Here is a 6,534-nt window from a genome sequence, read left to right as displayed (position 1 = left end):
TTGGAAAGCTTGTGGCTGAGAGCTGCTTAGGAGGCTTTCTGCTGGTGACCGATGCCTGCTGGAGTGGAAAACCCAAGGGGAGCGATGGGGAGGCTCCGAGGGTCCTGCTGCACAAGCCACTTTGTCTTGTGCCACCACGCAATGCCATGCATGTCCCTGGGGCATAGGGCAACCCTGAGCGGCCTCCAGTCCTGAGTCCTTGGGTGCTACTGCCCCGTGGGATGGGAGACAGGTACCCCCTGGTCCTCCGAAAGGCAAACCTGCTAAAAAGCTACCGCCCAAATCCGGCTGCCTCCAAAGCCACCCCTGCATGGTGGCAATGCTATTTTGTGAGGCTCTCAGGGTGGCAACCGGAGCATCAGCTCTTTTGGCACATGTACACAAATGGAAGGGTGCAGGAATGAATAAGGCAGTCGCTGCTGTTGTGTGCAAGCGAGTTTTTCTAATGTAGTTATCTCTTGTTTCGTAAAGGTTATAAAAGTAAATAAACCTGCTATAACACAGTGTCCTCGCAGTCCCTGCATAGCTCCATGGATAACTCTTGCTGAGGCTGACTTGTGGTGATTAATACGCCACAGAGGGAAATTTTTTTTTTTAAAGGGAGCAAAGAACTAAAGCTGAGAACGTGCCTTGAAGAAGCTTGTTCCCTTCATGTCCCCTGTGCTTGAGGCTGATTAGCTTTTGTTTCTTCCTCCAGCCTTAGCTGGGGGAACTGTTGTGGTTTTTTTCCCTCCTCCCCTGCAACCTTGATCCCCAGCAGCGCGAGGATTAGCAAGTGGCCAAATACATTGGGAGGTGACCTTGCTTTGCCGTAAGATCCCTCCTTACAGGCCTGGACTGCTGGGCTGCCGTGGGGAAGCAGGCAGCATCCCCATGGACCAGGTAAGCAATGTCAAGCCTCTTTCTGCACCCTGTGTAATGCCTGGGGAGTCTGGAGAGGTACCGAGGCCAGGGAGGAGGGGATGTGAGCAGGGATGAAGCACAGAGCTGGGCAGGAGAGATTATGGCCCTGTGCAGGAAGGGCTGAAGTGTATCACCCCTCCCTTCCTGGCAGTTGTGCTGTGCTGAATTAATATTTATGCTGGTCCTCTCTCTGTAATGGGTCTTTTAGCACTCTTCCAGAGAGCTGTATTGGGTAGTGCCTTGGGCTGTAGCCAAGAAATGGGAGACCACTGGGAACTAGGTTAGTGCTGCCCGATGTTTCTCTGAACAGCGTGGCAGGGTACCAAGTACATGTAATACAGCTGTCAGATATCTTACGTCCTAGGTGCATAGCGAAATGCACCTCTGTAATGTTCAAATGCAGTTAGCTGGTTACCACCACCATAGCCTTCTGCTGAAAGCACGGAGTGAGGCATACATCTGTTTTACAAAAAAAAAAAAAAGGAGAGTAATGAAAACTGTCCCTCTTTCTTGAAAAGTTCTCAATATATGGCACCCCTCTCCCTCCATCCCATATGCGTAAATTATCTTGCATGGGATTTAAGTTCTCTGGTTTTGCATTCCCTAATTTACCAGAAATGCTTTGTCTTTGTGGACCACAAACGTTCCCCTGAGCCATCCAGCTCTATTTGCCCCCCACAGACGTGGCTTCTCCAAAACTCTCCAGTTAGTGGTCAAGTCTCTTTTGACCTTTGAAAGCTTTGGCTTGGGAGGGAAAATCTTCCACCCCAGGATGGATGCTTCTCCCTGCGCAGGGATGCTGCAAAATGAATTCCACCATGAGGAAGGGAGAAGCATCTAATCTTCCTGCTCCCTAGATTTAGCTGTGCCATTAGCTGGACCCTGCACATAAAACTAATTTTATAATTTGTAAATGTAGCTGAGTGGGTTTTATAGAGGAATGTCAGGAAGTGATGAAATACCTTCAATAGATTTATAAAGAAGTTTAATGAATAAAGCTCTCTCCCCCCTTCTACCCCCCTACCTCTGTCTTGGAGTTGCATACAACAGAAAACATGTCCACGGTAAGGGCTTTGTGGCCAGCACTCAAGCCTTTAATTTTGCTTTTACAAGACAGTTTTACAATGTCAAGAAGAATGGAAAAGCTGCAAGGCATGCACGCTCAAGATGCTGTGCTCCTGGAAAGCTTTGGATGGGCTCCAGGCAATGTTTGGTGGCAAAGAAAGATGAAGGTCTTGGAAAGAACAAAAATAATCAGCCAAGCCATCATCCCCGAATCTTCCTCTTCCTGTGAGCTGGGAATGTTGTCGGAGCACGGGAAGGACAGAAAACATGCGTTCCTGCAACATCACATGTCTGAGGGTGAGTGTTGATTGCATCAAGAACAGCTTCTTCTGTTCCACCCTATTGAATTTTCCTTATGTAATGAAAATAAGGCATCCCATGACCCACAAGACTAAAAAGTCTGCTTTTTGCTTGTGGTTGGGCTCATCATGGAGTTCCCGTGTGGTTTCTCTGGAGTTTAACAAGGGAGAAATTCCCAATTGCTGGCTTTTCCTCTGAATCAGAAAAATGTCCCCCCTGCCTGCTTTCACCAGGGAGGATGACATTTGTGGTACCCAGTGATTTTTTTTTTTTGGGGGGGTGGGGTGGGGATGGGGGTTGGGACTCTTCTGTTCTTTTTGGATGTAGTGAAAATGGACTGACAGGTTTGGAAATGATTAGCGAAAGGACGGACAGATGGATGTTGTGACCGTGTGTACCTTGTTTCCTTAGGAAACTGGGCTAGCAAGCGTGCCCGGATGCGTCACAAAACACCCATAACATGAGCGCCTGCCTCAAACAGCCTTGGCCCCGTACGAGGGCTTTACGGGGTCAGGCAAAGGGTTATGGATTTAGAGATCTGGATTAGCAAGCCGGGGCCAGGCTGATAATCAGCATTCATAGAGCAGCCTTATCATAACTGGCAGCAGCCCTCCGCTCCCCCCTCTATATTGCCCAAGGACTAAGCAAACGTGTTGGCCAACTTTCCTCCTTAGCTCTCTACTGGAGATTATCTGAAGATCTTGCCTAGTGTGAAGGAGGCTCCTCCCAGGCCAGTTTGCCCATCTCCGGCTCGGCAGCTTGCAGATTAATCTCTGCGTTAAGACCTTACATACCTGAAAAGTATCGGAGGGTGGCTCAGAGCTGGAAGGATTGCCTGAGTGTATTTTTCCACTCCATCTCTCTGTTTTTTATGTTCTTGGTTGTGTTTTCTTTTAATGATTCCCCAGCTTGGACTCTTCCCTGATTTTTCTTCTTCTTTTTTCTTTTTCTTTTTTTTTTTTACTGTCTTTCTATTGAACACTGATGGAAAAAGAGAGTGCTTTCCTCCTGCCTACTTAAATCTTTGGCTGACTCGCACGGAAAAACAGTCACACTTACTGCAGCTCCCAAAGCCTTCAAATCATCAGGGGAGAGGGGAGGAGGGAGCCGTGAAGGGAAGGAAATAATTTGTATAGGCATAGAGTGAAGAATCACCTTCCTTTAAACTCATGATCTGTCTGTGTTCATACAGATTGCTGTCTCTGATCTTTTTTCTCTGCCCAGTATCTCTTTTCTATTATCTTTCCTCTGCCTTTGCCGTCGGATCTGTGGTGTGTCCCTTTTGCTGGGACGGACGTCTTGCTCCCAGGAGAGCTTGAATAAGGACACTGGGACTTGAAGGTCCAGATTATTGACAAGAAATCATTACTAAAACCTTTTAATGCATCTTCTGTAATTGATACAGCAATGGGAGGAGGGCAGTTTTTCCTGTAGATGCATTCCCCCCGCCCCCCCCCAATGTCTTTAAAAGCACTGAGCATGGTGTCCTCCGGCCGTTTACTGATGGGTTAAAATGTATTGGTGCCAGATGCTTTGGGGTCTGCAAATATTGCCCTGTTTGCTACTCGCAGATGAATTCACTTGCAGGGAAGCAGATGGAGCCCAAAATACTGAGCAGCAGAAGACCCCAAGGGGCAGAGAGCTCACTCCCTGCTAAGCACCATCCTATGTGTAATATTGGGGTCCCCCTTTTAGCTACCAAGCTGCTTGGTCGCCCGTGCATGGCTGTGGCCCTAATTGTGGCCCTATTGCCCCAAGTTAAGCTGAGTGGATCCTACAGGGGAGAGAGCAAGAGAGGTGCTCTGAGTGGGGCTGAAAACACCCAAACATCTTACCTGGGCTATTGGGGGCGAAAAGCAGCCCGGCTGGGGTGAGGGCAGTGGTGTTGGAGTCCATAAGGAGCCCAAGGAGGGGAGGGATGGGGGTCCATCAGGGTGAGACTTGGCAAAGCCCCCGTTTCCTCCACCAAGAGTGTCTTCTGACCATCCCCCTTGGCTTTTTGCTGGCATCTGTTGCTAGGAGATGGAAAGCACGATCCCTTTTGAAGCATCTTCAGCTGCCCTCCACCTTCCTGGAGAGCTTCAGCTTTGCGCAGTCTCCCTGCTCCTTTCCTCTGCTCAGACTCATCCTTTTCATCTTTGTCCCCTTGCCTCCACGCGCTGGTCGGGTAGGACTCGCCGTGTCCTCCCGCTGCAACATGGTGCCGTGCTTGCTCCAAACGGTGCTGCGAGCCTGCTCCCCAGACACACTTATTTTAATTAGCATGGGATTCAGCAGCAGACACCTGTCTGTGAACTTAACTCCTGTGCCAGATGTTCATGTTCTTCCCTGAGGGTAGAGGAGCCAGGACTAAGAAAAAGCAGCCCCTCTGGCACGTGTGTGACTCCTTCTGCGTGCAGATATGGGCTACACAGGGGACCCCCACCACCTCCTTGGTCAGGACTTTGCCTTCAGGATGTCCAACAGCTTCTCAGCCCTCTGCGGGCATTTCTCTGCTCGGTGGGCTTTGCTTGGGCATCAGCCTCGCTTCAAATAAAAGCTTTATGGTGCTGCTGTTAGGAAGACAGGTAGCAGACAGATTTCCCTTACAGGGTTAAAACAAAAAGGGAGGTGAAGGATACTGCAGAGGCACAGATGAGAACAGGGACGAGTGTGTGGGTTAGGGATGTTTGCCCCAGTTTTGGGCTCTAAATCACTCTGTGTGCCTTTAAAAAAAAAAAAATCAAGGATAATGTATAAAAAGAGGAGAAACCTGTTCTCATTCTTACAGACATGTGCTTGCAGCCCGCTCCCACAGCCGCAGAGCTGCATACACAGAGCAGGTGGTCACTTAGGGCAGCAAAATGTTTAGTGATTGCCTAGCGAGTAAGTGACATTTTCCAGCTTGCCTAAGGATGCAAGAAAAATGCATACGTGTCTCCATCGGACCCATGAGCTGGCGCTGACCCATATACATGCACAATTATACGCGCAGGCAGATGCCTGCTTTCCCACCTCAGAGCAAGGGGCTGAGCCCAGCGCGGCCGTATGCCAGGACGAAAAATAGCCGGCGTGGAGTTTTTCCTGAGAAACCCCCTGGATTCCAGGGATGTCAGTGGAAGGCAAGGGCTCGGCAGGAGCTCAGCGGGGTTGGAGTGATGTGTTTAGCGGAGCTCCTGTTTATTTGCCTTTGGAGTGAGGGATGCAGCTGGTTTGGAGGGAGCAATGAAAAATCAAGCCCTTCTCCCTTCTCCACATCCATTAATGCCCGCTGAGCGAGGGGCTCCCCACTATGGCCAGCGACCTGCCTTTAAGGCAACCGGGCTGGTACCCCTCCGGTGCTCTCTCCTCCTCCTGTCCATGCTGATTTACCATTTCCCATATTTCCTTTCTATCGTGGCCTGCGGCAGCCACATCTAGTGATTGCTTCACACATTCATCATGCTGCGGGCGTCACAGCATGATGGCTCGTGCCTTTGTTTGATTTCCAAAAAACCTCCCCCCAAACCACCAAACCTCAAGCCAAACCAGTTTTAACCTACCTTTAAAGCTGACATTGCAGGAGATTTTTCCATGGGAAGTGGAGATGTTTTTAGTGATTTCTTACTCTTCCCTTTTGCAGCCTCACCCTAAGATTTGGTTTCAGCATTATGGCCATTGAGTTCTTAGGGAATGCTTTATTTTGGAGTGATAGCAATACTGAAATGAAAAATAAGGATCGATCTCAAGAGCTAAACTGAGCTGTGTAAGTTAGAAAGGAACTTTTCTGGGAAATTTTTCCTTTGGGCCAGGCTGTGTAAGTGTTAACTCGGGGTGTTTGGTGGCAACTGGGAGGCATGTCTTGCTTCATCAGCAAGAGGTCCTTTTGCTCTACAACACTTGGCCAGCATCAGCTGTTTGAGCCTTAATTCCACCTGTGCTTCATATATAGAAAGGGGGAAGCTCACTGTAGAAGGAACAACAATAAAACCCAATTTATTCTATAAGGAAGGGCTCATCCTACCTGGCTCCCTAGCTGTGGTGCAACACATAACCCTTGCCATAAATGTGCTAAGGTCCACGTTAGAAGCAGCAAGGGCTTTCTTCTCCTCTATACCTCCTCCTGCCCGCCGTCATGCTTGGGAACATATTGCTTGTGTCGAACTTGAGCGAGACAAACTGCTCTCCCCACACCCCATCCCTGGGCCACTGTCGGCTGTGCAGCCACCCTTCCGTCCCACTTAACTGCTCAGGCTAATGAGGGAAATCAATCACGCCGCCCCGGGGCTGGCCATCCATCTCTGCCAG

General features: G+C 49.4%; 1 long non-coding RNA gene across 1 annotated transcript; it reads left to right on the top strand.

Moving 5' to 3' along the window:
* The first annotated feature begins 701 nt into the window (after positions 1 to 701).
* LOC142410999 (uncharacterized) lies at positions 702 to 3,078 on the top strand. The gene is made up of 3 exons (XR_012776078.1): positions 702 to 882; positions 2,017 to 2,265; positions 2,943 to 3,078. It is a non-coding gene; the product is annotated as an uncharacterized LOC142410999 (long non-coding RNA).
* The last annotated feature ends 3,456 nt before the right edge of the window (positions 3,079 to 6,534 follow it).

The sequence above is a fragment of the Mycteria americana genome, chromosome 6 (genome assembly GCF_035582795.1).
Source record: "Mycteria americana isolate JAX WOST 10 ecotype Jacksonville Zoo and Gardens chromosome 6, USCA_MyAme_1.0, whole genome shotgun sequence".
Classification (NCBI taxonomy): Eukaryota; Metazoa; Chordata; class Aves; order Ciconiiformes; family Ciconiidae; genus Mycteria; species Mycteria americana.
The sequence above is the reverse complement of the archived record's forward strand: the minus strand, read 5'-3'. Positions and strand labels throughout refer to the sequence as shown.